This window comes from Schistocerca gregaria, chromosome 5 (assembly GCF_023897955.1).
Source record: "Schistocerca gregaria isolate iqSchGreg1 chromosome 5, iqSchGreg1.2, whole genome shotgun sequence".
Classification (NCBI taxonomy): Eukaryota; Metazoa; Arthropoda; class Insecta; order Orthoptera; family Acrididae; genus Schistocerca; species Schistocerca gregaria.
The window spans coordinates 523,104,357-523,132,198 of NC_064924.1; the positions used below are offsets into that span (position 1 = coordinate 523,104,357).

The 27,842-nt window shown below is 44.1% G+C and overlaps 1 protein-coding gene and 1 non-coding gene across 3 annotated transcripts in view; one reads left to right on the forward strand and one right to left on the reverse strand.

Moving 5' to 3' along the window:
• Positions 1-27,842, reverse strand: part of LOC126272321 (uncharacterized) — a 974,015-nt gene that overhangs the window by 653,522 nt on the left and 292,651 nt on the right. The window lies entirely within an intron of this gene.
• Positions 18,410-18,484, forward strand: Trnas-cga (transfer RNA serine (anticodon CGA)). Its single transcript has one exon. It is a non-coding gene; the product is annotated as a tRNA-Ser (tRNA).

Consider the following 27,842-nt stretch of genomic DNA (forward strand, 5'->3'; position numbering starts at 1 on the left):
CAAGTACAGCTCCGGTAGACTGTTTTAAACGGTTAGGCACAGTCACGACTGAGTGTAATAGTTGAAGAGTGCAAGACACAGCATGACAATCTGCCACTGACAAAGGATTTATCTATTCTGTGAAAATCCGAGAGTTTAGGAAAACGGTGAATTCTTCTCACAAAATAGGTACTGCATGACGCTCATAAAACGGCTGGTATTATATTATTGCTTAAAACTGATTTAGTGATATCAGTACAGTTAACATGTTGTTTTACGGTCACCTATATTAGCGACTCAGTTTCGCTACAGAGTCACGTGAAACCGTTTCACAGCACAAGTACCACCTGACATTTTGCCGTCACGAATCAAGTGGGACAGCGTCACGTTAGTAATGAGAGACAAACGGCTTGCATTAACAACACGTACAGATTCCCTGCAACCAAATGAAACTGCTCTTCTAGAATATAATTGAGTGCATATTTTTCAAGGTATACAAAATTTTCTCTGAATGAGACGCTCCTGCAGTGTCTTCGATGGAACGTACTTAATCACCCACCATACTACCGGGACTTGGCTCCTTCTGATTTTCATCTCTGTTCACATGAACCACTGGCTATGGAGACAGCATTTTGGCTCAGACAACAAGCTGCAAGTCTGTGTAGAGAATTGCCAGAAAGCATAGGCGGCATTGAACAACCGGTGGCAAAATACCCGAAAGCAAAACAGACTGCGAGAAACTGCAGCCACTAACGCTGTCTACAGCTCATCTTTTTTTCCTTTATTGGATTTCGATTCCCCCGAAGGGGGCGGGCTGGTAGCAGCTTAGTACGCCGCTTTTCAGCCTACAGAATTTTTAAAACATAAGAAGATAAGAAACAATATAAGTAGGTGATAAAACGGTGACGTAAAACGTAAAAGGGCGGAAAATTGTGGAAAGCTAGATCATAAAGCTAATGGTAAGCGATGATAATAAAATACACAGGAAGCAGACAGGGAAAAAGCAGACAGACAATTAAAAAGACACAGACACAGTCTGGATTCTGTTCACAAGAGATATAAAAAATTACACCCTGCGACAGCATGATTTCTGTTCGCAACATTTCGGGAAAGGCGCACAACACTCAAGAATCACTAGGAACACTGCACTAAAAGGTCGGCACGAAGATGACACTCCACAGGCAAGGACAGATGGGAGCCGGCCACAGTGGTCTCGCGGTTCTAGGCGCGCAGTCCGGAACCGCGTGACAGCTACGGTCGCAGGTTCGAATCCTGCCTCAGGCATGGATGTGTGTGATATCCTTAGGTTAGTTAGGTTTAACTAGTTCTAAGTTCTAGGGGACTGATGACCTACGATGTTAAGTCCCATAGTGCTCAGAGCCATTTGAACCACAGATGGGAGGGGGGACCAGGACAGACGAGGGGGGAAGAAAAAGGGGGGAAGAGGAGAGGAAAAAAACAAAGTCAGGGGGGGACGAAGGGAGAGGACTTAGAAGGGGGAGTAGGGTAGACGCGAGAGGGAATGGGGAAAATCAGCGGAAGGAAAACGGAAAAGTGCTCGGGGGAGAGAAGGGAGGCAGATAGAGGATAGGTGGGGATAAAACAGGATGGCGGGGGGTGGGGGGGGGAGGAGGTAAGGGGAAGAGAGAGCCCAGGGAAAGGACAAAGGAAAGGAGGGGGGTGTGGATCAGAGATGACAGGAGGAGTAAATGAAGGGAGAGAGGGCATCATCTGGGACGGGGAGTTGACGGAAGCCACCTAGGGAAAGGAGATGAAGGGTGTAGAGATGGAGGGTAGGGGGGGAGTGAAGGCGTGGCAGAGGCTGGAGGTTGGAGAGGAAAGGAGCAACCAGGGGGTGAGGGGAATCAAGGCGGTGGGAGGTATAGAGTTTGCGGATACGTTCGAGGAATAGGAGCAGATGGGGGAAAGGAATCGCTCGTCATCTTAACCCTCTAGAAATACTATCGCGGGTAAGTGCGCGTCTACGAGTGTTACGTCTGAACTTAGCTTAAGGCAACGTTTCACAAACAGCACAGATATTTCTGGGAGCACCTAAATGATTGGTGCCATGTGCTACATTACATATCTGTCTAAGAAGCCGATTCCTGCAGGAGTAGTTGAATTACTGTGGCTGAAGAACTATCCCCACCGTGAAGTGACCGCCGCTGCCTCTGCTGCCACCGTCCTACTGCAGAGCGCAGTAATTGAGTCGATACAGCGAGAGCACTTCGTGACGCCACGCCGCCAAGAAGATTGCGAGCGCGAAATTTAGGACTCCCACTACAAGTTTTAATGGGAGTTCCACTTTCAATTAAATTCCAATTTAATATGAGATAATTTACTTCCAGTATCTCTCGTCGCGTTCTTTCCTGCAGGGACAGTGTCCTGTCGCTTAGAGACGGAAGTAAGTTTCAGCGCAAGTAATTATCGTTTCCTGATTCACTGTCAAGGGACGAAAGAACTTGTTGATAATTTATGAATACCTGCAGTCAATACCTGTTTCCTCTTGTTGTTGACAGGAATAATTAACCGGACGAGGCAGATTCGTGTTTAAAGTCACTTTGAGGACGAGGTTATTGGAGCACATGCTCGTAAAAACCAGAATAACGCTGGCAATCGTACGTGTCTTTTAAAAATGAACCGTTCTGGTAATTGGCTGAGCTGATTTAGATAAAGAAAAGCGAAATCTGACGAGAATTTCAACTCTGCATCTCCAGAATGCAATTTCAGTGTCTCGCCCTCTGCGCTACCTTCATTAGTGGGAAGATCTTTAGAACCACGTGGTTTGCATCTTAGGATCGGTAACTTATTCATTTTTGAATGCGCTGCAGCCAACAGCGATCTCAGGTGAAGGAAGCAGTCTTTTCACCGAAAACTTTTCTTCTTTACTTTTTTACAAACACCAATCTTCATCCTTCAAGGTTATTTTCAGGAGTCCTCCAAAAAAATTGTAGATACAGTTCCAGATTTGACAGTGATTTAATTCAGTTTTCACGACAGTATTAGACAAGCTTTGTATAATTAAACCCTCATCTTGATTAATCCATGTCTGCGGCAATGCAGGATGGCATCAATAGATCCACCTTGCTGCTAACTCTTCGTTTATTATCTTCAAATTAGTTTTAGGGATTATCATATTCATCGGTGGTTCCCTTTTTCCATCCCTTACATGTGACAACAAGAAAAAATGTTTCCTAAAGGCCAGCAAAAGACACACTAAATGAAGAGCCACAACATATATTTTATGTTGCAACATGAAAGAAATAAATAAAAGGAAGATAAAGAGAGAGGACAACTGATGAAGAGGAATTATTGCTGAAACATATCTTGGAACAAGGTATATCCACAAAATCGTATAATAATTCTAGACTACCTGCACTTTGCTGGGATTACAGTTTAAATGTAGGCATTGACTATAAAGCAATGGAATTTTGCACCTAGCGTCCCACTGACATCCTGGTCATTAAAGACGGAATGCAAATGTGGCTGGACGAGAATGTGGAAGGATCTATGACGTTTGCTTTCTTAACGGTGCCAGCCCAGAATTCGCCTCAATCTACTTTGTAAAATGCTAACTGCTCAGCGAATACGCCGGTTCCCATCACATCGCCGAAATTAAGCAACGTCTGGCGTGGCTAGTACTCAGATGGGTAACCGCCTGGGTATCCCACGTGTTGTTCGCTGTTTTCTCTTGGGCTTTACGGCAGAGAGAAGGGGTGGTGGCGTAGAGTTCGTGATCACCAGATTTTGTGCCAATGTCCTGGATTACATTCCAAACCTCTCCGCAGTGTCTCATGAACTGAGAGCTGCGGCACTGTTGATGGCGATACCGTCCATCGGATGGGGACGTTGAGCTCAGCGGCCAACTTCGAGCTCTCGAAGAGGAGTGGACTGCGAACTGGCACTTGATTTCATCCTGTCCCTCTTCTCATCATCATGGTCGTCCAACACAAACATGATATTATACTACAGTCACCGGCACTTATAAGTGGGGATTGGTATCCTCTTCCCTCAGTATTCCGAGTCCTGTGTCTTAACTACTCCACCAACCCACGTCGTGCATATCCTGCAGTCAGAAAATAGCGAAGAGAGTACATTAAATAGAAGAGATGTAATAAATAACAAATAATCTAAGCGTATGCATAAAAATGCATACCAAACGAATTGATGTAGCTAATACAGCTTAGTACTAAATTCGGTTGTGGAGACGGCAGATGTTAACGGGTAAAGACAGAAATACACTGTTGAACGAAGTCTCAGATTTTGTTCTACGAGCAGTCAAAGACATAGCGAACACTAGATGTCTCTCTGCTTCTGTGCTGATACGACACTAACTGTAAAAAGAAAAAAAACGGAGACAGAAAGAGAGAGAGAGAGAGAGAGAGAGAGAGAGAGAGAGAGAGAGAGAGAGAGAAAGATGGAACAGAACCATGAATCTCCTTGGAAAGAAAAAAGCAAGCTTTATGGGAAACAGTGGATGATCCATATTAAAACCAAAATATGGCAAACAGAAAAAAGGAAAAGTTAAGTTTATGTATCTAGGAGAGGTCATCCGACACAACGTTAGGGAAAAGGAAGCTATCGAAGGAGTATTAGAAAAGATTCTGCTGAAAATAATATGCTTGTATTAAAAGATATTAATATCTGGAATTAAATAATTCATCATTTCTAGACAGTAGGCTGCAGGGTTTAAGCTTCGCTGTTACCCTAACAACAAATGGTGAAATGATGTATGATAAAACACATGAACTATTTATTGACGATTTATACGGATTGAAACTTTAAATGCATTGTTAGTAACGTGATGAAGATTCCTAAGGCTTTTTTTAAACATACAGATGCGAGTCAGTAATTCCTCCTCACCACCTGTTACACATAAGAACGATAGAGTTTCTTCTACGGAGTAGGAGGTGTCACGGAGAGACATTTCCGGTTTAAAGCGTGAACAGAAAGTGCGGTTTGATTGTCAGCCAGCTGGGCAACATTGACCTTCCGCTTTCTAACAGCAAGATAGCGTGGTGTGCTGGGACATCGCGGAATTTGCGTCTGATGTGTTTGCTCGGGTGTGAAATTGCAGGTGTAGGAGGGTGCGGGTCATGAATGGTCGAGTCTCCCTGCGGAGCAGCGAGAGGCGTGGCCGTTACGTCACCCAAGTGAAAGAGTCTCATTCACGCCACACTTTCACACGAGGGAAGTGTTTGTTCCTATCTGCTATTACTTCGTGAGGACCAGAATACGGTGAATTGACAGATGGGCGCACAGCGTCATCACGCAGCCAGTCATGTCTTGATGTTTTCAGCTCTCCAAAAAACGAAATGAGGGTGTTGTCTGTGGTGTTGCGGATTTTGTGAGCCTAATTCTCGGATGTGCAGCTCTAATTTTTTGGAGAAAAGCAGTAGGGTCATTGGACGGCTGGGCTATTGTTAGTGGTGGTATGGTGAAATCACTAGGTAGTCACAGCTATTTGCCGATCACTAGCTGCACTGGACATCAGGACAAATCTTCTTCTATAGCCATCCGGAAACAGAGGAGAGCCCACGACAAAGTTTGAATCCATGGCTCTTTGTGGAACATGAGAATAGATTTAAGTGAGTAATGCATGTGTTCGACCTTGCCGTTACTAGCTAGGTGCTAGCTCGTGGCATGAATATGGCGGCTGCTACAAAGGTTAAGCAGCTCAATTAATTACAGTCTCGGTCGAGAAAACCAGACAGTCACAAAAGGGTCGGTGACGGATTCAGCTGTAATGTCTGCTAGCGGTTTGGCTTCTGAATACATGGTATAAACTCTCCATCCGAACAGACCTCGTAAGGGTCAACGGTAGCAACCGACTGCCTGTCATCCTCAGCTTATGGGCATCACTGTGTGCGGATATGTAGGGACATGCAGTTAGCATACCGCTCTCCCGGCCATTGTCAGTTGTCGTAACCAGGGCCACTGTTTTTCAATCAAGTAGCTACTCAATTGGCCGCACAAGGCCTGAGTACACCCCGACTGCCAACATCGCTCGGCAGACCCGTACGGTAGCCCTACAAGTGCTAGACAAGTCCAACAGTACTTAACTTCAGTGATCTGACCGAAATTGGTGGTACCACTGCGGCAATGCCGTTGGCCATCTGCTGTAACAGTCAACGTGTATTAGTAAGTAAGGGCGGCCGTCTATACAAGGCAATGGTCCGATGAGGGCCAGGTGGATATGTGCAAAACGTACCATCGGTAGAGGGAAATCCTGAATCGTTGCATGTACATGAAGTGAAACTGTTTTTTTTTTTGGCACAAAGCAGTGGAGTGTGCCCTTACACCGCTGTCTTTCCTTACATCTGGCCAGACCACTTTGCTTGCCACAAGTTTCACAGTTGCTTTCACGCCAGGGTGAGACATGTTGTGAACAGCACTGAAGTTTTTGCAGTTGAAAAGGCCGTAAAAGACCGCTGCTGCAGACACATCACGTTTCATTTCCAGATTCGTCAACTGGAACATGTCTCAGGCATTGTAAGGCAGGTGCTCCATCGAGAATGTACTGTCGTATGAAACTGTTTGCCAAGTGGCTATCTGCAGTCATTATCTAATCCACCATTGTTCAAATGGTTCAAATGGCTCTGAGCACTATGGGACTTAACATCTGTGGTCATCAGTCCCCTAGAACGTAGAACTACTTAAACCTAACTAACCTAAGGACATCACACACATCCATGCCAGAGGCAGGATTCGAACCTGCGACCGTAGCAGTCGCGCGGTTCCGGACTGAGACTGGCTTTCTCGAAAAGGCAGTTAGCCACGGTGTCGTCTTCGCCTTTGATTCTCGAACGTCGGTTGTGAATTGTGTCGCAAATTTCACATGTCGACACTGACGTGGCGAAATAAGACCAATTAGCAGCTGTAGAATGGAAGTAAGAGGCCGATGGCCGATAAATACCGCAGAGTGCAGGCCGTCTAAAATGGGTGGGAAGTGTTTTACGGTCAGGTACACGGCGGGAGGTTCTCAATCTATAGCGCTCCATTTGGTTTGGACCTCAGTAAGATGCCTGGAAAAAATGCTAGGCGTTGTCAAGATCCGTGAATATGTTACTGTAAGGCAATGCCCACCACTAACTGGCTGGTATCTATTGAGTCCGACTGCTGCGCCGGGCTTTGGATGTATTAACTGTGTTCCCTTAGGCAGGGCTGTCTTCAGGTCTTCAAACGCCTTATTGAATCCAGACACCACGTGAATTTTCTGCTGTCGGAAGTAAATTTTCCAGTGAGAAGAAGATCGAGAGACTATTGCACAACAGCAACGTGCAGTAAGTTATGGCGGTAAAAGTTCTCCACACCAATAAATCATCGAAGGTCCTGTAAGCAGTACGCAGTGATATATTAGAATAGCTGAAACTTTTTCTTGCAGTGGCGACAATCCAGTGTAAGACACCTTGTAGACCAGAAAAGAAATCTCTGCTTTTGCAAACACCCATTTTTGTGCTTAAATGAGGGTGACAGAATCTTCAAGGCACTGAAAGAACCGGTGTAAATGTTCTAACCGCTCTTGCAAAGGCTTATAAAAAATCAAAACATCGTCAAGATAGCAAAAGTCCAATGGGAGAACATGTAAAACACTGTGCATGAATGTCTGCCACCTCCATTGCCACTGGAATTTCAACACAATCGATGACACTAACTAAATACAGATGCATCACTAACTGCATAATAATATCGACGATGTTTGGTACCAGACAGCGCTCTGATATAATGCGAGTATTCAATGCTTGATAATTGCCTGATAATCTTTTCCATCGTCGGCCGGTGTGGCCTTGCGGTTCTAGGCGCTTCAGTCTGGAACCGCGTGACCGCTACGGTCGCAGGTTCGAATCCTGCCTCGGGCATGGATGTTCGTGATGTCCTTAGGTTAGTTAGGTTTAAGTAGTTTTAAGTTATAGGGGACTGATGACCACAAATGTTAAGTCCCATAGTGCTCAGAACCATTTGAAGCCAATCTTTTCCACCATGCGGCTTGGATATGCCCATTCGTTGTATGATCAAGATGCAATGTCTTCTGCTATCGTCATTTTCATTTTCTTTGTACTGCTGCAAATTTCTCTGGACCTAGGGGACGTGCACGGCAAAATATAGGCTGTCTCTGCATGGTCTTGATGGGATGCAGTATGGTGTGGCAGTGTTTTCCCAGTGATTTAACTGTATCTGTCAGTGCAGGAATTAATTCAAGAACTGTGCACAGTAGGCGTCACTGGAGATGGGACACAATTCACCTGTCACGGATATTCTGGAAGAAGAAACACGTTGCATCTCAGGCATAGCACACGTGTGTGGTCATTATTTTCTGAAGTGCGAGACTCTTGGATCCATTAAACGTACTATGGAAATCTTCGTTCGGGCCGGTGAACGTTCTGTGTCAAGTAGAAACTTGTTTGTTCTGACTTGCACTAAACAACCGTTAACCAGGTCCAGCATCACTTTGAAAAATCTTACAAAAGATTGCTCTTGTGATTGAGTCGCTGACACAAGCGATGACAAACTTCCATATCATCATGAAAGGAGGACAGAAATGTAATGACATCCGTTCACTATACATATTGATGCGAGCCGCCATCAAGTTATTGCATGTAACTGATGTTGATTCACAGTGTGGGTGGTAAGGAAAAACACTAATTTAGGAACCTAAATTTACCAGTAATCTGCGTACAGTATTTATTTCTACAGCCCGTTAGAATGTCCTAGCACTGCGACTATAGCATTGTTGCGCCGTACGCTACGATTATTTTTGGTTGGTGTCTGGATGGTGTTTATCTGCATGACGAGTTCGGCCGCGCACCAACAACCGTCGTTTCCGTTTGGGTAATCGTACAGCTCTGTACTTTGTCTTGCATTGTCTCCAAACTTTTTGTGGACCCAACACCAAGTTCTCTTTTTACGTCATGCATTTGCACTGCCGACAAAATTATGTTATCTTTTCACACGAGATCTGTTTGTATGTACTGACCTATGCGTGAACAGCTGCTGATTTTCACTGCGCAAGCTGTTTGCTGTTGGCGACTGCGGCATCTTCCTCGTGAAGTCTCCCGATTAGGTGCCGGTCGCAATATTTTGCTGCCGTTGTCATGACCGTTCCAGCGCACATTCTGGAGCCGCTCTCTCCAGATAAAGAAATTTGGTCTTGAGAATCTTTATCTTCTGGGTAATTAGCCTTTACGTCTGCTTTCTTTGCTAGCTTTGCTAATACCCGGTTAGTACCTGCTGTCAAAACATGATATAGTTTTGCGGCGTGTTCGTTAAGCGATATAATGTACTCGCACCAGTATATTTTTTGGAAATTTGTGATAAGTTCCTATGGGACCAAACTGCTGAGGTCATCGGTCCCTAGGCTTACACACTACTTACTCTAACTTAAACTACCTTACACTAAGGACAACACACACACACACGCGCGCGCGCGCGCGCGGCTACTCCAAGCGGCTGACCAGTGTATCAGATGGTTTCGGTTGCACGTACGTTTGACCTGAAAGGCAATGTTTTCGCATGGAATTATATTCAATAAAAGAAACTTCCACAAAAAACATGATTGTTCATGTAGCAGATCCTCAATAATTTGATGTGACCACTGTCTAACTGTGCCAACGCTAACACGCTGTGCGCTTCGTGTTTCTTTCGAAACCACAACTTCCTGTTTGTTCAACAGAATGAAGGGAGTTTCAGTTTACCAATATTTCGTTGAAGTGAAGCGTTAACAGACCGGATTGGTATCGAAATTCAATGGCACATTTGTAGTCAGAGTTCAGGTGGTTGGAGTTGAGAACTATGTATTTTCTTCTTTCAGTGCTATAGTAAGAGGCGTCGATGGTGTCTCCATTGTTGGCAACAATGATAATACTGACTCAGCTATTAAATTATTGCATGTTCTAGTTGCCATTTCACACAACTTAGGGTTTAAGCTTTTGTGTTATCCTTTCTACATATGAGGGAAGAATGTATGGTAAAACGTAACAACTATTTACTGTAGATTTGAATAGATTGCTGGTAGCATAAGACTTTACAAGACAGTAAGTGTGATCCCTGAGAAAGATATCACTTGAGACCACACTGAGTCGATCGGTCGATCTCGTGGTCGCCAGAAGCTAATTGAACCAGATAAAAGTGGCCCGGACAAGTGAATACGACTGGACGTGAATGTATGCATATAACCACATCCCGTGAAGCGTACACCACGTGTAGGTCGGCGACGTAATCCACACCGGGTTAGAGCAAAGTGTGGGTTGCGTCAGTGTGAGCAGGGCAGTGTGGAGGGGACCATGGTACTCACAGTGGAGCAGCGGGTGTTCGCTGCGGGAAGTTACGTCACAACAAAGCCGTGGGAACGGTGTGGTCAGTTGTTTGCTGAGAAGTTTAATTGTGTCAAAGTGCCATGCAACGCTTACTGCGAAAATGGCGTCAGACAGAATCTGTTTTGAAGAAGTCCAAAAATGTTCCAAAATGTGGCCGCACAACAGAAAATGTCGCTGCAGTTCACCAGAAAATGCTTTAGAGTTGTATCGAACCAAACCCGACGCCTGTCGTAAGAGACAAGCACATGCCGTGGATTATGAGGACGAATACTCCGCCTGGATCTGCACATGCATTCATGTATTAAAAGCAGCAGATGCTTCTCAGCGCCTTCAGTTTTGTGAATGGCTTTTGACTGAGATGACAATGAATGGCTTCACATTTATCTGTTCTTTATTTCTGCTGAAGCCTGGTTTCACTGGAGTGGTTATGCCAACTTACAGAATGACAGGCTCCGGACAGCGGAGAATTCGCATAACTTCCACGAAACACCACTGCATGATCATAAGGATGGGGTTTGGAGTGCAGTGACTGCATGCCTCATTATTGGTCCCATCTCCTTTCATCCGACACTGACTTCGGCGCTTTACATTGCTAACATATTGAAACAAATTGTGGCAGCATTTACGGAGGAGGAAAAGACCTACAGTTAATTCCAAAACGATGGAGCAACTGCCCATAGAGCCGGCTGAGAGCGTTTACACAATCTTCACGCCTGCCAGAATTGTTAGCAGAGATAAGTCTGGTCGTGGCTCTAGCTGGTCAACCAGGACACCTGATCTGTAAGTGTGCGATTACTTTGTGTGGGAGACCCTCAAGTCTAAGGTGTATCGCAACAACCCAGAGAGTCTTCAACAACTGCAACAGGACAATTGGAACGCTATCGCAGCTATTCCAGGAGTTCGCTTCCATTCGCCTTCAGAAGGTTGCTGAACAGGGCCCAAAAGTGCCAGTAGACGAATGGTTGTCACTTTCACATCTGCTACAATCTGGTTAGTACTGTATTTTCTTTCCACTACTGTGTCTCTTTGTACTCTGGAATTCTGTTCTCCAGACCACTTTTATTTGCCCCACCCAGTATGTATGAATCACAAACACTAATTTCAGTGCCGATAAACGGAGAAAAACAGTCAGGAAAAGACTGTGGGAAGATATCAGGCAATATGACAACTCTCAAACTATACGAATTAACGAGTGTTGCAGAAGTATATAAATTAATATAAATTAAAATGTAATCAAGGAAGAAAGGTCAATGGCTCGTGGACACATGAAAAGAATCCATTGTAATAGACTGAATAAACAACTTTACAACATTTAGAAAAATAAAAAACGCACCACAACCAACCAAGATCATAGATACTACAACAAATCGGCATAAATAAGGAAGAAAATGGCTCTGAGCAGTATGGGACTCAACTGCTGTGGTCATTAGTTCCCTAGAACTTAGAACTACTTAAACCTAACTAACCTAAGGACATCACACACATCCATGCCCGAGGCAGGATTCGAACCTGCGACCGCAGCAGCCACACGGTTCCGGACTGCGCGCCTAGAATCGCGAGACCACCGCGGCCGGCAAATAAGGAAGAAATCGGAGATAGAACAAAATAGAGATATGAGCACGCTTAATAAAGAAATATGGAAAAAAGGTAATGAAAACAGTGATCAGTTGTAGATATGGGTTCTTTTTTCTTCTTTTTCATCGTATCCCACGACAATCACTGGTTCAAATTTTGCAAGAGCCATTATTAGGAATAACCTACAGTCATATTCAAAATTGCTTTGAAGTATAAAAAGCCTCATAATCAAGACGTCCTGTAATGTTGAGCGGAAATGAAATTTCGACTATCATTACTTCAGGCAACGTCGTCTTCATTGATGTCAGAATAAGTTTGTGGTAATAACAATCTTCCTTACGGACATAGAATCGTGTCGTGCTATTCTGTCCTGCTTGTTTCACAATGTAGCGGCTGTCGGCGCATTCTGACATAGTATACAAGATACGACAAGTGTAGTGTAGATAGACGCTGATGATGGCTGACCGATAAAAAGTATCAGTTATGCATACATAGATGCTTAACAGACAATGCGTTCACATAGCTTCAAACTCAGTGAATAGGCCCCTAAATAAGGTGACTTAGTGATTACAGTTCCCCATCGTATTTAATAAAGGAAGATCCCCTTCGCCAGCAAAGTTTAGAGCCTTTCGCAGCCTTTCCCCTCTCTCACGTTTTGACGTCACTCAGGAACACTGCAGCACTTCATCTTCCCCTTTTACTGCGCCTAAAACAATGTCTTATCTCCGGGCCGAGATGGAGAGATTCCATTTCCTCACCAGATTTAGTTGCAGCTGGAGGAGGCACCTTATCTCTCCCATTAACTCCCCGTATTCCATAACTGAGGGTCCACGACGGCTTAAAGCAAAGTTTATGAAGACAATGAAACATTTTCCGATAAGCAGGACACAGCAAGGAGTCTTCAGTAAAGAACATCACGGTGTTTACACAGGCAGCAGATTAGGACGCAGTCCACTTGAGGAACAGAGATGCATATATGGCGCCTTAGCACCCACTGTTTCATTATGCTGTAGGCACCATTTCAGATTACTGATTTTATCACCCTCTTGTTGAATTGCAAAAAAAGGAAGAAAAGAAAATAAAGGTAAGCAGTTCTCGATTGAATGCAACGTTTATCACCCTGGCACAATCAGAAAGCAAATGATTTTCTGCAAATCTTCTTAAAAAGATAATAATAAAATGTAAATGAAAGCGGCAGAGTGAAGGATTCACCCTGAATATTAAGAAGGTATCTGCAAATCGGGCGTTCTAACAATCATATTTTTCATATCAAAATAAACGTAAGTAAAACAAGGAAATCTGACAAAAATATAAATTACTAGAAAAGAAAAGAATGACTGTTGATATTTAACGCTGTCGACATTCAGTATGAAACTAGAATCGACGTCTACATCTGTAGCCCACTAGACATCGAACTGGTGTGTAGCGTGAATACAGGGTGCTTGTAATTAACCTTCCGCCACTTTCGCCAGTGTAGACGGAAAACTATTTACCGCATGGGTGCCAAACATCATAAGAATGATGTTCAGACTATGAGCTGCAGAATCAGCGTTGTTAGTAGCATCAGCGTCAGGACATTCCGTTAGACACCGGCACTGGCGTTCCGACGTTGCGTTCATGCACGAGAATTAGTGTGGGTTACTCGGAGATGACGAAATCCATGGGACAGAGATACATAGCGATTCATGTGAAAACGATTCCGATATGAATATGGCCGCACGACGGGATTAACAGACCCTGCATGCGGAATGTTCAAATGTGTGTGGAATCTTATGGGACTTAACTGCTAAGGTCATCAGTCCCTAAGCTTACACACAACCTAAATTATCCTCATGACAAACACACACACCCATGCCCGAGGGAGGACTCGAACCTCCGCCTGGATGCGGAATGTTAATTGGAGCTAGACTTATGAGACACTCTGTTTCAGAAATGGAGAATTCGATATTTCGCGATCCACAGTGTCAACAGTGTGGTGAGAATACCAAATTTCGGGTATTACCTCTCACCATGCAACACGCAGTGCCCAGCGGCCTTCACTTAACGACCGAGAGCGGCGGCGTTTGCGTAGAGTTGTCAGTGCTAACAGACAAGCAACACTCCGTGAAATAACCGCAGAAATTAACGTGGAACATACGACGGACGTATCTGTTAGGACAGTGCGGCAAAAGTTGGCATTAATAGGCTATGGCAGTACACGACCGACGCGAGGGCCTTTAGCAAAAGCACTACATCGACTGCGGCGCCTCTCCTGGACTCGTGACCATATCGGTTGGACCTAGACGATGGCATTGTCAGATGAGTCCCGATTTCAGTTGGTAAGAGCTGATGGTAGGGTTCGAGTGCGGCGCAGACCCCACGAAGCCATAGACTCAAGATGTCTATAAGGCATTGTGCAAGCTGCAGCGGGGGCTGTTTTTACATGGAATGAACAGGTTCTCTCATCCAACTGAAATAAACATTGACTGTGAATGGTTATGTTCCGCTATTTGGAGATCATTTTCAGCTCTTCACGGACTTAAAGTTTCCAAGAACGATTGAATTTTTATGGGTGACAATCCACCATATCATTGGGACACAATTGTCCACCACTGGTTTGAAGAACATTCTGGACAATTAGAGCGAATGATTTGGCCATCCAGATCACCCGACATGAAACCCATCTAACATTTATCGGACGTAAATCAGTGGTCAGTTCTTGCACAAAACGACTTGTTAAGTTGACGCCACGTTGAGGTTCTGCACTACACCGGGCAAATGGAATTCCGACACTATGTCAGGAGGTATCCCATGACTGTCACCGAACTGTACAGTTGCAGACAGACCACGTGGGTCTGGACAAGGTGAGCAGGGCTTTATATATAAAGACGTTTTATCAAAACAATAGCAATAGGGCTGATATGAAACTTCCTGACAGATTAAAACTGTGTGCCGGACCGAGACTCGAACTCGGGACCCTTGCCTTTCGCTGGCAAAATATGGTTCAAATGGCTCTGAGCACTATGCTACTTAATTTCTGAGGTCATCAGTCGCCTAGAACTTAGAACTAATTAAACCTAACTAAACTAAGGACATCACACACATCCATGCTCGAGGCAGGATTCGAACCTGCGACCGTAGCGGTCACTCGGCTCCAGACTGTAGCGCCTAGAACCGCATGGCCACTCCGGCTGGCTTTCGCGGGCAAGTGCTCAGTTGTTAGAGCGCTTGCCCGGAAGAGGCAAAGGTCCCGACTTCGAGTCTCGGTCCGGCACACAGTTTTAATCTGTCAGGAAGTTTTATATCAGCGCTCACTCCACTGCAGAGTGAAAATCTCATTCTGGGAATAGTGCTGATGTTCTTAGCGAGTATCGACGCGTTGAAAGAATGCAGAGGGCTCCTCATTCTGCACTGGAGTTGAAGAATGTGGTTCGGCAGTTTGAATTAACTGTCCATTTGAAACTTGCTTCTGGGACAGAGATTGTTGAATTCCCCCCCCCCCCCCTGCCAACCACCGCCCCTGAGACGTTTCGGGGCAGGAATGGAGTGGAGCAATCACTAGTACAGTTCCACGCTTGTAACCTGGAAATGAAAAATAGTATGTAGTTAACAAATGTTATCCTCTCAAGTGAAAATTGAAACCTGTTTCTTTCAGCCTGTTATTCGCTATTTCTCTTTTTCATGTACTTCAAAATGTTTCCGCAAATTGTTCTGCGATCATTAAATTTTCAGGCCGGTTGTGATGCTACGTCACATAAATGTTGACATTTTTATCGGTTGTAAACCTTAGGTAACGTATTTTATGAATCTAATTACTATGAAAGATACAGTTAATGTTCTTGAAACCACTGATATGCAGCGATAATTTAAAATTAGTATCATTATTTAATACATGTCTATGAAAATAAAAAAGGATCGAAAACAGACGTGATTGCACGGCAGATGAGAAAGGACGTACTTTCTAGCACACACAGCTTTGCTTCGCGATACAGAAGGCAGACATTGAGCGGCTACACATATTTGATGTAAGTTATTCTGTATTCTGCTAGAATAAACTAATTATTGTTAACACAAAATGAATTTCTTTGTAACAGTTGCCACCTCAAATGCTCGTAGTGGCTAATTATTTTTAATAAGCATTTCTCCAGTAATTTGCACTGCGGGAAGCTCATCTTCTAATGCAGCCTCTGGTCGGCCATCACGCGCCGAAGTATTAATTTATTTTTTTAAAGTGCTAACAGTAACTGTAAATGCGAGAGATTTCGTTGTAAGTATCTTTCTAAATTGCAACAGATAATTAATTTTTAAAATTATACAGAGTCCATGAGTTCAGTAAGTTTTATCTTGGCCGCTCCAGGGCAACAATCGAAATTCTCTCGAGCCTTACTTTGCAGTCAATAAACAGAAATTAACAAAATTACATTCAGTTCAGTTAATGCCAACTATATTTTAGTCATCACGTTCAAAATCTAAAGTTGGTCCATGAATAACAGCGGCCCCTTCAAGAAGCCGTTTCATATTTACTTATTCACGTAAGGAAAAGTGATAAGAAAAGATAATATCCCTGTTACACGCTGCACTAACAAAAGAAAATTTCACCTGATAATATATATATATATATATATATATATATATATATATATATATATATATATATATATATATATATATATATATATGGCACCGGTGTAACACGGTCCTCTGAAGTAGCGTCAACTTAGTTACATCCGCCCTGAACAAAGCACGCTGGTACCATTCCGCAAGTTCCAAGTTGTCTTAGCTCACGAACCTAGCTCATCTTTAGAGAACACCTTGGCCGCATGAACTACGTTTTCAAGAAAGGCTGAGACCGAGTATAACTTTTTTACACTTTCTACAGAGTCTTCCCTGTGGAATAAGACTCATACCTAAATCTTACTGTCAGCAACGGTGAAATGAAGTCACACGGAAAAGAAACAATGCGATTTACGATACGCAAAATACATTCTAAACAGATTCATCTTTTGAACGTCGGACATCGTATAATATTTTTATGATTAATGCTTTGATGAGAGAATGACTTTTCGTTATTATTCCTTAAGCAACTGTGAACAAATTTACTATTATAACGGCAGTATAATTATGTAACTAGTCAGTGGGCGTACTGCACTTTTTCACAAGATACGAAATTTAGCACACTTTTGCTTGTTTGAAAACTGTTCCAGACTGTTTCATTAGGGCCCAACAGTCCTTATATTTGCAGTTGCCTTGCGTTCCCATTTGCGCCTGAGAAATCAAACGAATTTGTACGCAGTTTCTGCTCGGGCATTCACTGTAGTGTTTATAGTTTCTGCACGGAGTTGGCACAATAACACAGCAAACCGTCATTCAAGGCTGTTTCGTGTGTACTTTGCTTGTTTCTCTGAACTGCTTCAAGCGCTTCTGTTTATGCGAAATTTGCATAGTAAGCGTTTGTATAGGCTTCCAGCAACGCTCGAGAGTTTTGTGACCCATTGGTCGACTAACATCTCAACACAATTACCGTCAACATACAATTGAGAAATAGTGTAGCAGTTGCAAGGCAAATAAACAATTCCATGTTTGCCAGAAGAGCTTCTGTAAAGTTTGGAAGGTAGGAGACGGATACTGGCAGAAGTAAAGCTGTGAGTACCGGGCGTGAGTCGTGCTTCGGTAGCTCAGTTGGTAGAGCACTTGCCCGCGAAAGGCAAAGGTCCCGAGTTCGAGTCTCGGTCGGGCACACAGTTTTAATCTGCCAGGAAGTTTCATATCAGCGCACACTCCGCTGCAGAGTGAAAATCTCATTCTGGAAACATCCCCCAGGCTGTGGCTAAGCTATGTCTCCACAGTATCCTTTCTTTCAGGAGTGCTAGTTCTGCAGTTTGCCAGAAGAGCTTCTGTAAAGTTTGGAAGGTAGGAGACGGATACTGGCAGAAGTAAAGCTGTGAGCACCGGGCGTGAGTCGTGCTTCGGTAGCTCAGTTGGTAGAGCACTTGCCCGCGAAAGGCAAAGGTCCCGAGTTCGAGTCTCGGTCGGGCACACAGTTTTAATCTGCCAGGAAGTTTCATATCAGCGCACACTCCGCTGCAGAGTGAAAATCTCATTCTGGAAACATCCCCCAGGCTGTGGCTCAGCTATGTCTCCACAGTATCCTTTCTTTCAGGAGTGCTAGTTCTGCATGTTTGCCAGAAGAGCTTCTGTAAAGTTTGGAAGGTAGGAGACGGATACTGGCAGAAGTAAAGCTGTGAGCACCGGGCGTGAGTCGTGCTTCGGTAGCTCAGTTGGTAGAGCACCTGCCCGCGAAAGGCAAGGGTCCCGCGTTCGAGTCTCAGTCGGGCACACAGTTTTAATCTGCCAGGAAGTTTCATATCAGCGCACACTCCGCTGCAAAGTGAAAATCTCATTCTGGAAACATCCCCCAGGCTGTGGCTAAGCCATGTCTCCACAGTATCCTTTCTTTCAGGAGTGCTAGTTCTGCATGTTTGCCAGAAGAGCTTCTGTAAAGTTTGGAAGGTAGGAGACGGATACTGGCAGAAATAAAGCTGTGAGTACCGGGCATGAGTCGTGCTTCGGTAGCTCAGTTGGTAGAGCACTTGCCCGCGAAAGGCAGAGGTCCCGAGTTCGAGTCTCGGTCGGGGACACAGTTTTAATCTGCCAGGAAGTTTCATATCAGCGCACACTCCGCTGCAGAGTGAAAATCTCATTCTGGAAACATCCCCCAGGCTGTGGCTAAGCCATGTCTCCACAGTATCCTTTCTTTCAGGAGTGCTAGTTCTGCATGTTTGCCAGAAGAGCTTCTGTAAAGTTTGGAAGGTAGGAGACGGATACTGGCAGAAGTAAAGCTGTGAGTACCGGGCGTGAGTCGTGCTTCGGTAGCTCAGTTGGTAGAGCACTTGCCCGCGAAAGGCAAAGGTCCCGAGTTCGAGTCTCGGTCAGGCACACAGTTTTAATCTGCCTGGAAGTTTCATATCAGCGCACACTCCGCTGCAGAGTGAAAATCTCATTCTGGAAACATCCCCCAGGCTGTGGCTAAGCCATGTCTCCACAGTATCCTTTCTTTCAGGAGTGCTAGTTCTGCATGTTTGCCAGAAGAGCTTCTGTAAAGTTTGGAAGGTAGGAGACGGATACTGGCAGAAGTAAAGCTGTGAGTACCGGGCGTGAGTCGTGCTTCGGTAGCTCAGTTGGTAGAGCACTTGCCCGCGAAAGGCAAAGATCCCGAGTTCGAGTCTCGGTCGGGCACACAGTTTCAATCTGCCAGGAAGTTTCATATCAGCGCACACTCCGCTGCAGAGTGAAAATCTCATTCTGGAAACATCCCCCAGGCTGTGGCTAAGCCATGTCTCCACAGTTTCCTTTCTTTCAGGAGTGCTAGTTCTGCATGTTTGCCAGAAGAGCTTCTGTAAAGTTTGGAAGGTAGGAGACGGATACTGGCAGAAGTAAAGCTGTGAGCACCGGGCGTGAGTCGTGCTTCGGTAGCTCAGTTGGTAGAACACTTGCCCGCGAAAGGCAAAGGTCCCGAGTTCGAGTCTTGGTCGGGCACACAGTTTTAATCTGCCAGGAAGTTTCAAATAAACAATTCATTATATCGCAGTAAATGTAAGTAGCACTACGTTGACAGTACAGATTATCAAGTAGTAAACTTACACACCGAAGAGTAACTTCCGAAAAATGCTGCAGGCTGCAGTAATGTTCCTACCTCGGAACTCAAACATGTGCGGCCCCAGGCCATTTTAAATCACCCTACCCGCAGAGCTTCCACCAGCAAAAGACCATGATCTATCCTTGTATGCTCTCTCCCAAGTTTTGTCACGTGACATACTACTTTAGACACATTAATCCATTTATAACTCACCATCATTCGTTTGCAAAAAAATTTATAATATTTCAATCTATGAACCAAAAACGTTACGCAGTTCCGTAAACAATTATTGTAATCACATACTACTACATTATCTTGTCACAAATATTTTTATTTGAACACATTGTACGAACCGGAACAACAATTGCTCAGCTAAGCAACTACTTTATTCTTATAGATCTTAAAATTAAATTGCCTGTTTTGCATTGTGTTATTCAAATTACTCTACAATTATTAATACATATAGTTATTATTAAATAAACATAGAAAATTAAATATCAGTAGAAATTACCCAAGTAGAGGCGAATAGGTTTATGTATTTGTGGATAGCTCCGTTTTAAATGGTTCAAATGGCTATAAGCGCTATGGGACTTAACGTCTGAGGTCATTAGTCCCCTAGACATGGAACTACTTAAACATAACTAACCTGCCATGCCCGAGGCACCCATGCCCGACGCAGGATTCGAACCTGCGACCGTAACAGCAGCGTGGTTCCGGACTGAGGCACCTAGAACCGCTCGGCCACAGCGGTCGGCAACTACGTTTTAGGCAAAAAGTTTTACTTATTATCATACATACTCACCTGAATACATGTAGCACGTGTTCTCTGATTTACAATAGTTGTTCATAACAGTGATATATGACACACATCCTCGAGTTGGTTGTTTGCTACTTGAGAAAGTTTATCTTGGTGTAGATGAGCAGTGGTTTGGGAACGTGGTATTCAAATTTACGACGCTGGTGGAAACACTAGATTTGGACCTCATCGCCTTTTGCTGGGATCGCCGACGTCATTAATATATGTGAACATACAAATCCCTTTATAGTTTACGAACAGTTGAATGTAACTGCCAAATGAATTGTTATCTCCACCTGGCAACACTTTTCTTTACGACAAATGATCAGTTTTGTCACACAATACCACACATGGACAATAATAATGTACTTTCCTGTCGAAATATTTCATAAAAGTTGTTACGAAATTACCAGGCTTCGTACATCAGCAAATAAGAATTTACATCACGTGAGATATTGTTTGCATTCACAAATATTCGATATATTCACAGTCTAACTGGGATTTATTGGTTCAGAGTGGTTCCTCAGCCACTAGCGCACATTTTTTTTTTTGCAATTATAACCAACAACATTTAAGTCTGTATAGAAAATCAATTTAAAACTGCGACTGCAATATTTCACTAAGATGGTGGCTAACTTAAGACAGTCATTTAACGATTCTGCTTCAGGCTGTACTATACTCGTAATAAATAATATATATTAAATCTGTTCCCACCTTCACTATATGCATTAACATTCGAAAATATTTCTCAATGTTTCATGACGCATTAATATTCACAATTTACCAACAAAGAGATCTGTAGGTCAATAGCGCTAATGACTGCGCTCTTTGGTAGCTGAGAAGAAAATTTAACACTTATATAGAACGAAAATTATAATGAAATAGGGCCCCAAACAAAGAAGATCCATTTCAATAACATATAAACTCTATTTTTAAATATCAGTTAGCAACATAACAATACTTAAGTCAGTTTTTTATGGACCTCTGTGTTACGAGGCATCAATCACATCCTATCAGTACAACAGTTCGAACAAGAAGAAGAATTTTTCTAAAATAAAATCATAGATAACAAAAGGTTAAGATTTTCATTATTTTTTTACATGTGTGATGTCAGAAATAATTTTTTACAAAATATTAAATTATGTCGTTGACAATAATTATTTTACTAACGATGAAGTCCCATTTACCAATATCACTAGAATACGATCAAAGTTTAGTTACATTCCACATACAATGCTGTCATGAACATTACTTTGAATAAAATATAGGCGATGATATTACACTAAGTATTTTTTTCTCAACATAGTCACTATAGCGACAACCACGTTTCTCCCAATGGTAGTACGGTTTATTGATACCGTCAGCGTAAATTGTTTGCCTTTGTTGACAGGGTCACAACGCCACTTCTACTTGCACCGCTTCATCACTATCGAAATGAAGTCCGCGAAGGAGTTATTGAAACTGTGGGAACAGTTGAAAATCGAGCGGAGACAAGTCCGAACTGAATGGAGGATAATCGATGACAATGAAACCGAGGCATCAGGCTGGTGCAGACGTCACAGAGGTCGTATGTGGCGGTCTAGCAATGTCATGCTGCAGGACAGGGTGCTCCAGGTGTGGACGAAATTCTCGAATTCGCGATTTCAGTTTTCTGAGGGCCTCACAGTACCTTGCAGTGTTTATGGTAGGCTTGAATTCCAAATGCACCACACCTTGAACATTCCAGAACACTGTAAAAATGACTTTGCTGGCTGATGGCATTTTCGTGAACTTTCTGCCGTCGTTGGAACTCCCTTGATGCTCTATTGTTTTCAGGATCAAAGTGGTGAACTCAGTTTTCATCACCTGTCACAACGTTGTTAACGAGCCCATCAACATCCCGATCCAAAAGCGAATAAAATTCTCTACAGCTCTGCAATCTCTTGTCTTCCATGCTAGGAGTGAGCATTCGAGGCCCTAACAATGCACACTGTTTTCTGTACCGAGATTCTGCAATGACTGGTTACAGACGCCCTCGTGCTGTACCACACTTATACGAGAACTGTGTCTGTGTTGTCCGACGATTTTCTCTGACTATTTCATCAAAACGTTCCCGAAGATTCTGGTCGATTGCCGTAAGCGGTCGTCCACTCCGAGCTTTGTAACGCACCTTGTGGTTAGCAAAAAATGTGTGTGAAATGTTATGGGAATTAACTGCTAAGGTCATCAGTCCCTAAGCTTACACTCTACTTAAGCTAATTTATCCTAATGACAAATACACGCACCCGTGTCCGAGGGAGGACTCGAACTTCCGCCGGGACCAGCCGCACAGTCCACGACTGCAGCGCCCAAGACTGCTCGGCTAAACCCGCGCGGCTGAGGTTAGCACCACCGTTTCCTTGACTACGAGTAAGAACAACACAACATCATGCGTTACTGCTGTTGATACAATCATCACCGTCATGATTAATAAAATTCTTTTCCGGGCTATTATGCCGTGGTCTGATGGATTTCGCATTGTAACCCAACGTTTCGTCCCCATCTGCGGAGGACATCTTCAAGGGGGTTCGTGGCTTTTGTTAACTTCCGAAACACACACGTAACGTTTCGGAAGTTAACAGAAGCCACGAACCCCCTTGAAGATGTCCTCCGCAGATGGGGACGAAACGTTGGGTTACAATGCGAAATCCATCAGACCACGGCATAATAGCCCGGAAAAGAATTTTATTAATCATGACAGTTCCGGCCGTGAAAGTTTACATTTTACAATCATCACCGTGCACAGCTTTCATTCTACTATGGATTTCAGTTGGAGGCGCGTTTTCTGCGTTTAGAAACTATATTACAGCATTCTGTTTCTCACTCAGCCACATAGTTACGTTACACACCGCCAAGTAACACGGTGCAATTCGGAGCCCTGTAGAGCCATCGGGCTATAACTTCCGTCAACTAACCAGGAAAATCGATCGAGTAGTACGAATGACATGTAACACGGTAACTGATTGCGAGCTAACATCCCAAAGATGTTCGGGCTCCTCTTCATTGAAATGTCTTGGGTCAAACTCGTCTACGGGTTGAACCGCACGTGTCGCATTACACGCCCTAAATTAGACAATTGTAATCCTCTTTCGGACCGAGCACTGATGTGTGTGATGTACTTAGCTTAGTTCGGTTCAAGCAGTTCTAAGTCTAGGGGACTGATGACCTCAGATGTTAAGTCCCGTAATGCTCAGAGCCTCTTGCGGCCATACACTTACATGAGAGCGAAATTCTCGTTAGCTCACATGATACTGAAAAGAGAACACAAAATTCGGAGGCATTAATTCACAGCACGACCTCGCATTAAAACTCTTAGTGAAACATTCCACTTCTTACTGCATCCGACACACAAACGAAATTACGTGCGAGCGTTACCGCGCTACAGGCAGCGGTTAAATTCATGAAATTTTTTCTTCTCATTTCTTCCCCAGACTTGCACTAGTTTGTGTTCTTAAATCGCAATTGTCCCATTAGGTGGAAGCATGTTAAGTGTTGTTAACTTCTGGCTTGTGCCAAATTGCAATACGTTAACAAGTATTCTATTTCTACTGATGAATGTTAAGGGTCTAATAGACTAGGTAAGTGTATTACTACTGACTAGAATACATTCAAGTTAACTTAGATAAACTGAGAAAATTGTGATGAAGATTTTCTGCATTTGTAATTAGGCCAACGTGACGTTTGGTGATACTCAGGTGACAAGTTCATTCATTAAAGCACTGGACAAAATTTATTAGTATGGTATACGACCGCATGTAGCCTGGCGTGACGATGAATTATGACCCAGAATAACGACTCGGTTTTTATTTTCATAGGGAAGTTATATAATAATGTAACAGTCAGTTTCCTTGTCAAGGAGGACTGGAGTGGGGAAAAATTATGTTGCCTCCATCATACGTGGTGATCCACATCTACATCTACACTTATATTCCGCAAGCCACCCAACGGTGTGTGGCGGAGGGCACTTTACGTGCCGCTGTCATTATCTCCCTTTCCTGTTCCAGTTGCGTATCGTTCGCGGGAAGAACGACTGCCGGAAAGCCTCCGTGAGCGCTCGAATCTCTCTTTTTTTACATTCGTGATCTCCTCGGGATGTATAAGTAGAGGGAAGCAATATACCCGATACCTCATCCAAAAACGCACTCTCTCGGAATCTGACAGCTAGCTACACCGGGATGCAGAGCGCCTCTCTTGGAGAGTCTGCCAGTTGAGTTTGCTAAACATCTACGTAACATTATCACGCTTGCCAGATAACCGTATGAGGAAACGAGCCGCTCTTCTTTGGATCTTCTCTATCTCCTCTGTCAACCTGACATGATACGGATCCCACACTAATGAGCAATACTCATGTATAGGTCGAACGACTGATTTGTAAGCCACCGCCTTTGTTGATGGACTACATTTTCTAAGGACCCTTCCAATGAATCTCAACTTGGCACCCGCCTTACCAACAATTAATTTTATACGATCATTCCACTTCAAATCGCATACTCCCAGATATTTTACAGAAGTAACTGCTCCCAGCGTTTGTTCCGCTATCATATAATCCTACAATAAAGGATCCTTCTTTCTATGTATTCGCAATACATTAGATTTGTCTATGTTAAGGGTCAGTTGCCACTCCCTGCACCAAGTGCCTATCCGCTGGAGATCTTCCTGTATTTCGCTGCAGTTTTCTAATGCTTCAACTTCTCTGTATACCACAGCATCATTCGCGAAAACCGCATGGAACTTCCGACACTATCTACTAGGTAATTCATATATATTGTGAAAAGCAATCGTCTGGCACGCCAGAGGTTACATTAACATCTGTAGACGTCTCTCCATTGATAACAACATGCTGTGTTCTGTTTGCTAAAAACTCTTCAATGCAGCCACACAGCTGGTCTGATATTCCTTATGCTTTTACTTTGTTTATCAGGTGACAGTGTGAAACTGTATCGAACACTTTCCGGAAGTTAAGGAAAATGGCATCTACCTGGGAGCCTGTATCTAATGTTTTCTGGATCTCATGAAAAAATATAGCGAGTTGGGTCTCACACGATCGCTGTTTCCGGAAGCCATGTTGATTTCTACAGAGTAGATTCTGGGTTTCCAGAAATGAAATGATACGCAAGAAAAAAACATGTTCTAAAATTTTACAACAGATCGATGTCAGAGATATAGGTGTATAGTTTTGCGCATCTGCTCGACGACCCTTCTTGAAGACTGGGTCTACCAGTGCTCTTTTCTAATCATTTGGAACCTTCCGTTCCTCTAGAGACTTGCGGTAGACGGCTGTTAGGAGGGGGGCAAGTTCTTTCGCGTACTCTTTGTAGATTCGAATTGGTATCTCGTCAGGTCCAGTGGACTTTCCTCTGTTGAGTGAATTCAGTTGCTTTTCTATTCCTTGGAAACTTATTTCGTTGTGAGCGATTTTTTCTTTTGTGCGAGGTTTTAGAGAAGGAACTGCAGTGCGGTCTTCGTATGTGAAACAGCTTTGGAAAAAGGTGTTTAGTACATCAGTTTTACGAGTGTCATCCTCTGTTTCAATGCCATCATCATCCCAGAGTGTCTGGATATGCTGTTTCGAGCCACTTACTGATTTAACGTAAGACCAGAACTTTCTAGGATTTTCTGTCATGTCGGTACATACAATTTTACTTTCGAATTCACTGAACGCTTCACGCATAGCCTCCTTACGCTAACTTTGACATCGTTTAGCTCTGTTTGTCTGAGAGCTTTTGGCTGCGTTTAAACTTGCAGTGAAGCTCTCTTTGCTTTCGCAGTAGTTTCCTAACTTTGTTACTGAACCACGGTGGGTTTTTCCCGTCCCTCACAGTTTTACCCGGAACGTACCTTTCTAAAACGCATTTTACGATACTTTTTCCATAAACACTCAATATTGCCAGTGTCGGAACAGAAATTTTCGTTTTTTTTTATATATTCCTATTTACTTCCATTTTCAGGTATGCTGCAACGGCCTTATGATCACTGACTCCCTGTTCTGCGCTTACAAAGTCGAAAAGTTCGGGTCTGTTTGTTATCAGTAGGTCCAAGATGCTATCTCCACGAGTCGGTTCATTGTTTGATTGCTCAAGGTAATTTTCGATAGTGCACTCAGTATAATGTCACTTGATGCTCTGTCCCCACCACCCATCCTAAACATCTGAATGTCGCAGTCTATATCTGGCTATAGCATGCTGAGGAAATTTATGTGAAATCTACTCCAGGTTTTCTCTTAGTTGTCCTGTCACTAATGCTGCTGAGTCGGTAAAAGGAGCCAGTTATTAACATAGTTCAGTTGTTGAGTGTAACCTCCATCCATAATAATTCACAAGAACTATCCACTTCTATTTCACTACTGGATAAACTGCTACTAACAGCGACAAACACGCCACCACCAGTTGCATGCAATCTATCGTTTCTAAACACCGTATGTCTCTGGCTTCAACTAGCTTTCCGTACCTATAACGATTTCAGCTTCGGTGGTTTCTAGCAGAGCTTGAAGTTCCGGTACTTTACCAACGCAGCTTCGACAGTTTACAATAACGATACCGATTGCTGCTTGGTCCCCGCATGTCCTGACTTTGTCCCGCACCCTTCGAGGCTGTTGCCCTTTCGGTACTTGCCCGAGGCAATCTAATCTAAAATACCGCCCAGTCCACGCCACACAACCCCTGCTACCTGTGCAGCCGCCTGCTGTGTGTAGTGGACTGCTGACCTATCCAGCGGAACCCGAAACCCCACCACCCTATGGCGAAAATTGAGGAATCTGCAGGCCACACGGTCGCAGAACCGTCTCACCCTCTGATTCAGACCCCCCACTCGGTTCTGTACCAAAGGTCCGCAGTCAGTCCCGCCGACGATGCCGCAGATGGTGAGCTCTGCTCTCATCCCGCTAGCGAGACTAGCAGTCTTCACCAAATCAGATTTCCTCCGATCCATAGCGACACACATCACTGGTGCCGACATGAGCGACCACCTGCAGATGGGTGCACCATGTACGCTTCAAGGCATCCGGAAGGACCCTTTCCACATCTGGAATGACTCCCTTCGGTATGCACATGGAGTGCACATTGGTTCTCTTCCCCTCTCTTGCTGCCATATCCCTAAGGGGATCCATTAAGCGCCTGACGTTGGAGCTCCCAACTATCAGTATGCCCACCCTCTGCGACCGCCCGGATCTTGCAGACTGATGGGCAACCTCTGGAACAGAACAAGCAGCCATGTCCGGCCAAAGATCAGTAACAGAAGGAGACAGAGCCTGAAACCGGTTCGTCAGACAAACTGGAGAGTCCTTCCGTTCACCCCTCCGAAATGTCTTTCGCCCCCTGCCACACCTCGAGACGACCTCCCACTCTACCACGGGTTAGAGGTCAGTCTCAACATGGGCAGTATCCTGGGCAGCCACAGCCGTAGTCCGATCGGGGAATGTGTGAGACGAGCTGGCCGTCCCCGACAAACCCCTATTCGGACCCCCACAGTGATGCCCATTGGCAACAGCCTCAAGCTGTGTGACCGAAGCCAACCCAGCCTGAATCTGGGAGCGAAGGGATGCCAACTC